Source organism: Anoplolepis gracilipes, chromosome 6 (assembly GCF_047496725.1).
Source record: "Anoplolepis gracilipes chromosome 6, ASM4749672v1, whole genome shotgun sequence".
Taxonomy (NCBI): domain Eukaryota; kingdom Metazoa; phylum Arthropoda; class Insecta; order Hymenoptera; family Formicidae; genus Anoplolepis; species Anoplolepis gracilipes.
Window position 1 is genome coordinate 14,639,537 of NC_132975.1, and position 8,988 is coordinate 14,648,524.

Below are 8,988 nucleotides of genomic sequence, written 5' to 3' on the forward strand. Positions count from 1 at the left end.
ATATAATCTATTCATAAACATACAACATTCATGTAACTATTCGCATATAGAGTCATATGCAAAATTGTAATCTATAATTTAATGAAAAAGCTATATTTTCAATGAAATTAATATCAACTATTAATATAACCTATTCTGACTTAAATAATTTAAAATCAAAAATATATAATCCAAATCATCACATATTTTCGTAATTAATTCGCGCAGATTGTGATTCAATCACGATTGCATTAATCTTAATAAAATTTGATATGTATAATATTTGTGTACGTACAAAAATGTTTTACAAGCTCGTTTTCTAGAATATGTTAAGACAATAAAGACACAAAATAATATATATGTAATAAAAAAATATATAATAAAAAAATATATATATATGTATTTATAGTTTTTCATGGAGTAGACATCTTGTTTATATTTGAAAATTTTTATGGTAAAAAGAACAATAATAGAGAGAGAGACGGAACTTTTAATTCTGTCAAGATCGATGGGCTATAAATATTTGGAAAATTATTAAAAATTCCAAGTCCACGATGTACTACAATATCAGACAACGTACTAGACCAAACACATTAAAGCCTTTAACGTTATATTTGATAAAAATCACATTTTCTTTTCAGCCTTGCATATCTGAAAAGTAGTCTGGTAGTCGAAAGGGTTAACGCAAAGAATCTTTGTATAATATTAAAAAATGATGGCCATCGCTATCGCGCGACGTAACCGTGCGCAAGTGACGATGTTCCCTATAAATTTGCAAGAGTAGACTTTCGTATTCGCCCGGTAGCTTATCTCGCGACGGTGGATGCCGACGAGTCCTGTTCCATGCTCCGTGTTCGTATACGCCTTATCTCGATCGCAAGATTCAACTCGAAAGGTTTGTACATAGGGATGACGTGTGGGTGGCTCATATCGAGCTATGCAAAGTTATGCTGTGACGTCGAAAAGAGGAGCAAACTGAGGCGCGAAAGAGCAAGAGAGAGAGAGAGAGAGAGAGAGAGAGAGAGAGAGAGAGAGAGAGAGAGAGAGAGAGAGAGAGGAACCAAGGTGTATCGGTTCGGTTTCCGATGCTTGTCGCGAAGGAAACTCTACGAAACTCGAAATAACGATAAATCTCCGCGGTATACCGCAATGTTCGAGGCTAATTCGCTTCGAATCGATAAACAAGAAATTGAACGTGACATGAATAGCGGATTATGTGTCATACAATTGCGCGCTTTTTGTTCTTTAAATAGAGGCGCAAGATAAAATCTCTACAATCTCAGCTACGCAATCTTGATGGACGCGAATCAATTTTATATTTTATTTTTTTATTTCTCATATTTAAATTGTCAATAATATTTTTTGAAAGAGAATCTACCGATATTACGTTTATAACACAATATTTCATAAAAGAGAGAAAATCAATATCAATTAACATTATTTTTATAATTGTTCTTTAATCTACAATGACAAATAAAAATATATAATAAACAATATTTTACGATATAGCCTTTTAAGAAGCACCTGAGACGCTAGTTTGTTTTGTGCTAATTATTTTTGTGTAATACTCTTAAAATATTCATCTAACATTTTAATTCGTTTTCTATATAACTGCCCTTTCATGTCGCATTGACGATAATTTAATTGCAAATCATCTAATGAGAATTTAATATGTTTGGGATAAAAGAGACGTGCTATGCTGTGTCGTTTCCTCACTTGTAATCCAAACATGGCCGTACTTAAACGATATTAAAGTCCTCCTGTTTGATAAAAGTCAAGCTAGCCTGAACGGTGGACGAAGCAAACGGCAATTTCACGCGAGTACAAGAAAAAACGTTTATCTTTCGGTAAAATGACGCTTTTGCTCCTGGCTCGTCTTGACCTTCCTGAGAAACGAGATCGTACACAGAGAAAATGACATGAAAAAGTTGCAAAATAGAAATTCAAGAGAACTTTCTTGATTGTTTTAAATTAAAATCTCTTCAATTAAAATTTTCTTTCCAACATATATATATATATATGTATTTGTTTTCCCATTTATTTTTCATAAAAAAATGAGTGAGAACGAAACCGAAAAGCCTCGACATTGTATATTTTCAACTTGAACTGCGTGTCTTTTGTTGTTTATTTTCCTTTTATTATAGAACGACTGGCAACCGTTACATCATAATTATAATGTCATTTCGCGACTAAAAACTCATTATTCTTATTACATAACGTTGCTACCTGCACTCTCTCTCTCTCTCTCTCTCTCTCTCTCTCTCTTTCGTTGTCATACTTTTATGGAAAAGAAGATATAATCCCGTTCCAAGCTTTACTTTCTCTTTCTCTCTCTATAAATCTTTTATTTTTGTTTCCAATACTTACCCCCTTTCCATCACTTCCGTCACTTCCATCGGTTTAGCCACCACCATTCTCGTAGCCCTAAGCATTTTTCGAGGAGCGCTAAATAGCAGCCAAGATGAAAACTTCGCGATCTTGATGCTGCAACGCTCGATCCTTTCGAAAAGAAGATTTTTACTGAAAAAAAAGAGATAAATGTAAAATATATAGTTGAAGGGAAAGAAAATAATTTCTTTAATAAAACGATAAATAAACACTATAATTTATAACTTTTATAATATTCGACTCGTGATGTAGTTACATTACAAATTAAAAACTGTATTTATGAATTTCTAATCAAAATCATAAAAAGACTTATAATAAATGTTTAAAAAATCATATTTCACAAAATATATTGCAGAATAGTACGTATATGATTTATTAAATGTACATCTTGCATTTCCATTCGAGCAGACGACCTGAACCAGATAATATATATAAAAATGCAAGTACCATAAAAAAGTGATCTTTAAATTTATGAAGAATTTATTATTCTTTGCATAAATTACTCTCTGTTGTCTCAATTTGAAATCGAAATGATTGCTTGCAATTAAAGCCACTAGCACAATAGCACAACAATCCATCGAAATAAATTAAAAGTGTTCACCGTAAGAAAAAAAAAAAAAAAAAAAGGAGAGAGAAAAATACTTTAGTAAAGCACGAGGCTTTGGAAAATAGATAGGAAGAAAAAACCTCACTGGATTTGCACTGGACAAAATCTACGCGCATAAGAAATTCTGTAAGAACTTATCCCTAAAAGTTTCTTAACGTCATGCAAAGTTATTCTCGCATAGAACAAGAAATGAAAATAAAATGAAAAATTAAAAATATATTGTAGTTGCAAATAACTATTGAATTAATTATAAGACACGCTTTTTTTAAAAAGTGTATAAAGAGACATGTTATCGATTTTATTGAAATTAAAAATCAATTTTTTTTTTTTCAAAAACGAAACGTCGTAAAAAAAATGTTTGTTTTACATTTTTGACCTTATTTTTGCACCTAGTAATTATCCCCTTTTCGGTCGTCACACAATCGGTTTCCCAATCCACCCTATGTACATCAATTCTCACATAGGACAAGAAATGAAAATAAAGAAAATGAAAAATATATTATAGTTGCAAATAACTATTGAATTAATTATAAGTCACGCTTTTCTTTAAAAGTGTATAAAGAGAGATGTTATCGATTTTATTAAAATTAAAAATCAATTTTTTTTTTCAAAAACGGAACGTCGTAAAAAATGTTTGTTTTACATTTTTGACCTTATTTTTTCGCCTAGTAATTATCCCCTTTTCGGTCGTCACACAATCGGTTTCCCAATCCACCCTGTGTACATCAAGAACTTTTAGTTTAAAATGTCAAATCCCGATACGCAGACTTAAGCATAATTTATATGTACCATACGTCCTCGGAGAATTGAGCAGGAGCACCGAGAAATACCCTCGAGCGAATCCACACCGCAAGCAACGGCGTCCCTGCAGGAGGAGGTGGATTTTACCCCCCCCGTATCCCTTTACCTCCCCCTTTTTCTTCGTTCGCTTAGGTTCTTCGTTAGCGGTTTCGAGGGCGAAGTGCCGCGGAGTTAGCTAATTGGTTGAACGCCTCCGGCGGCTACTCCCTGAATCGGTGAGATATCCCAAATCCTTCCTCGACCGCGCCCCCCGTCGCCCTCACACCCCCATCGTATTTTCTCTCCTACCCCAATCCTAGCTCCATTCCGTATCTATATCTTGGTATCTCTCGGAACGACGAATGTAAGGAGAGAAAAGAAGAAGGAGAAAGAAGGTGTACATACAGTTACACATATATACTACTTTCTGCGAGATTACGAAATCGCGTTTTCGGCGTACGCACGCGAATCCGGGGTCTACGAGAAAAGCCGGAAACGTTTCGGGGGTACCGTCGACCGAGTTTATCTTGGAAAAGTTTTCGCCGCTGTGTGTCCGAGGATAAGAACGAAATCCGAGATCCCGTGCGGTGACAATGAGAGGACTTCTCCATTCGATATCCCCACCACCATCCAGTAATATAATGCCGCCAATTTCGCCGCTGAGAATTGCCGCAAGATATCGCGAACGACCTTAAGTTGTCGCAGTAAATATCGGAGACTATTATCTATTAAATACCTTTACGGTTTGTTACGGTTCCGTATTATTATTTGAAATTTTGGTGTTATATGTATATTCTGTATACATAATGTATTTATAAATATTTCACATTATATATTATATATTTTATATTCGATATTATATTTTCATTTATATATATCACATTTTTAATGAGTTGTAGCTCATTTCAAACAAATTTACAATTTTATGCACATAATCTAATATTATTACTATTATATTATATTATATTAATTATATAATATAAGAAGCAAAAGTATGGATGAAAATTTGATTCGAAACCGAATCGATGTGCTTTTTAATTTGATTTAAATATTAAATATCTTTTAGTAACCAAAGATTGGTTCAAAACTCTATTATCATATAAATTCTTTAAGAAAATATCTCAAGGTATCTCTAAAAATATAATTTGCCAAAAATTATCAAATATATCGCATCATTCTCGTTATTAATATTAAATAACTTTATATTACATGTCCTCTAGTACACAATCTTTCATTAGAAAAAAAAAAATGAACATAAAGTCCTTTTGAAAAAGATCTACAATTAAAATAAAATATGCTGCAACGTAATGCCATACACTCTGTACAAAATCAGATAAGAAATCACTAAGTATTTGATAAAAACCAAACTGTCACAGAGAGATCGCGTCGCAACATGTTTTCACAAAGATCGGTGTACAATTTTCAACGTAGCCTTTTCGATTACAGTTTATCGCTTCTGAAATTCGCGGCATCGCAGAGATTTAGTGGCGCGTGTCAGTAATAAATACGCAGGTATTTATACGCGAAGACGCGCGCGTGACACGAAATATTTATCGCTGGAAGGAATGCGACCGCGTGTTTTCACCGACGATATTATCACCGATATGTTGGCGCGGACGATGCGGATTTTCCGCTGAAAGTACCCCGGAAGAACCGTGTTCGTTTTAATCGAAATGCGATGCACGCACTCGTGTAATTTCGTAATCACCTCGCACGGCGGTGGGACAAGGGGTGGTAACAAGGGGCGCGCGGCCCGGGGTCAAATTGAAAAACACGACTCCCAGGGTTCAATCTACGATAAAAACTATAGCCTCGCTGTATAAAGTTTCGCGAGGATGATACGATAAACGATTGCGCGCGCTGCCGCGCAAAGCCCCGGCGTTAACACGTTTAAATGTTTTTACGATAATCTGCATAACGCGCGCGCGACGATATATGTCGGGGTGAAAGTTCAAAAGCTCAAAAGGGAGGACGGCGGATACGCGCGCTGTAACGGGTATAATTACTGCGAATTGATTGCCGCGCGGAAATAACCCGGATCGTTTATAAATTCAATGCAAATATTCATCGCGCATTTATATCGCGAGAAATTGCAGTTGCCAATTAGCTGGCGCGCAACTTTTGTGTCGTCGCTCTTTGTATGATTATAGAAAATATTATCGGTAGAGATTGAAGTCGATCGTTATTTTCGCTAGGCTACATTTAATTTCCAATGTTAAAAGCGCCCCGAAAAAACAGCAAACCTTAATGTCGATTATTGTATTCGCAATTTGTCAGAAGAGAGAATAAATATGAAAGTGAATCGTCAATCGATCCGCCCCGCAACACGCTTTTAAAATTCATTACAATGATGAAAGATCGTATAGAAATATTATTTTTCGATTTAGCGTAAAAAATAAATATCATCATACTCTTATAGCATTCAATAATTTCAAAATCTTTCCATAACAATGTATATAAATTAATAAGCAATCAATTATCAACTAAACGCATACAACGCTTTCGAAATATTTGAAGACTAGACAAGACGCCTCCAACTTATTGAAATATTATTAGTCAACATTTAGAAGTGAACATTCTAATATAAAATTGCTATGGCCTTTAATTCTGCGTTTTATTCAAACTTTAAAAAGTTTTCATTTTACCTGTCTAGATGTGAAAATTTTCTTGAAAATATTTGAGAAGAAAAGATCCACACCAAAACACCACAAAACACTACTGAACAAAGTTGAAGCGAAGAGGTCGCCACTTGACAGACATTTAACAGCTACTTCAGTCAATATAATAAAGTATTACGTATTCTCTGTTGGTAATTTGGAAATATTAAAGGAACTTGTCTTATCGACTGAACATAACTTAAATAATTATAATTACGGAATGCTTTCTTTATATATATCATATATCTTATATAGAATTGTAAGATTTATAAATATATATTTTATATATATATATATATATATATATATGAAAATGATTAAAATTGTATCGAAATTGAAAAAATTTCTGAAACCATTCCATATTTTTATATTTACTATATTGTTATACATTTTATATATATTAACGATTGCCTTCAGTTGTCACTTTATGTGAAATTTTTGAATTTATACACGAAAAATAAAACCCTTCTATTATGTAAATTACATAAAAATATAATGTTATTATAATATGAAATATAATATAAGAAAATAAAAATAAAACTTTTTTAATGTATAATTTTTTATATGCAACAAATAAAGATAAAATAAATAAAACAAAAATATGAGAGAGAGAGAGAGGGAGAGAGAAAGAGATATTTGACAAAAATAGACAGCTGTATCATCAAGCTTTTTCCACATGTGATCCCTCAAATTCACATAAAAAAATACAATATATTAATTAAAAAGTAATAAAAGAGCACGATATAATTATTATGTGATTTTTATGACATTATCATGTACTTCGTGCATTTGTATTAATATATAGGTCATTTTTATATTTTTTTCTTCGCTAATGGAAACCTCTAAGTGAAAATATTTTTAATATGTTTAGGGAGCCAAACAAGAGTTAAATATAGAATAATATAAAAAAGTGTACAACTAAACAAAGCACGATTTAACACGAAACGCGATGTATGGCGCACATGATAACACGCTCGAATAATAAGGATAGCGCCAGAGAGGATGCAGGGTTGGATACGCACGCGTGAGTCCGCGTTTGGGGTCTGTTTTCCGCTTTCAGTCCGGTCACTATGTACACCGCCATGTGGAACTGAGTTGGGGTTCTCTATGTAGAATACAAAGAGCTTGGGATATCTATAGTATTTATAAAAATTGTATATCCGCTATTATAAATCTCTTGCGATCACCACTAAACAGTACGACACAAGATTTGTATTTACCATATTTTATACACGAATATAAATTTATGCACGATCACTTATGTCAAATAGTCTAGAGCGGAATTAAATTTTTTTTCTCAAAAATATAATTTATAATAATATCATGTTTATTAAGCAAAATTAAAAAATAAAAGTGACCCTATTGCAATAGTAAACTTTAATATAAGAATCATGATTTTTATTTTAACGATTTCAGTTTGCACAAGCTCAACAGGTAGAATAACATAACTTTTAAACAATGCTATGCATATAATCGTAAATTTTTTTTACTTAAACAATTTCGCTTTTATAGTTATTTTGCTTAATAAATATACAAAACTATAGATTATTTCTGAGACAAATATATAATTTTAATTTGTAATGTTTCACGTCGCAATTAATTGCTGAATTTTTAACTTAAATTCTTATAAGATCACGAATAATAAATATACGAATATATTGCTTTACATTATTTTTAAGAAGCAGAATAATTCAATCTTTGATTCGCAACTCGTAACGTTCCACGTCATGCTGCTGGAAACACGCGTCCTGGACAATTACTTTATTTACCACGCACTTTATTTCCGCGCCAAGTACTCCGTCGCGCTATATTTTAATCCTCTCAAATTGGTTTCTTTTTATGAACAAAAATAAATTTGTTTTTCAATTCTTCACTATTTTGCGTTGTTGCCAACTACAAAACTTTTATGAAATTTGTGTACATATGATTAAAATGAATTTTTAATGTAATTTTATTACCTCTACTACTTTCTCTTGTTGCGTATAAAATTTGTGTACCGTCGTGTATGATATAATAGTACAATTTGCGATTATATCTTACAATTTTTAAGAAATCTATCTTTAAGTATCTGCGGTTTAACATTGTCAGACATTTATCAAGAAAGAAATAATACATAAAATGTAATCAGGAAGAGTAATTCCTTGTGCACAAAAAGAAATTTAAAAAAAAATTTTCTTCAAGGAAGTTTGTTTTCGAAAAAAATGAAATGTTCATAAACGAACAGAAACAAACATAAATGTCATTAAATAATAATAATTAAATAACATACTAAATAATCAAAAAAATTACTTTAAAAAGAAAACGATAGACGGTATAGTTTTCACCGCACCGTACAAGTAGCGCTATGTTGGTTGCGTGGAGATAAAACCCTTCAAACTTGAAGGCGGCTCATTCGATCAGTGACCGTCAGACTGAAGAGATCGTGCTGTCTGTGGCTATAAACGCGTTCAATTCTGTTAATAATAAGTTCGTAGATTATTGAAACAAAGTTAAATTGTTTTTTAATAAATATTATATTGCGATATATGGTGTACATCGAGTTCATCCAGTCATTTATAAGTTATTTTATTTAGTTTT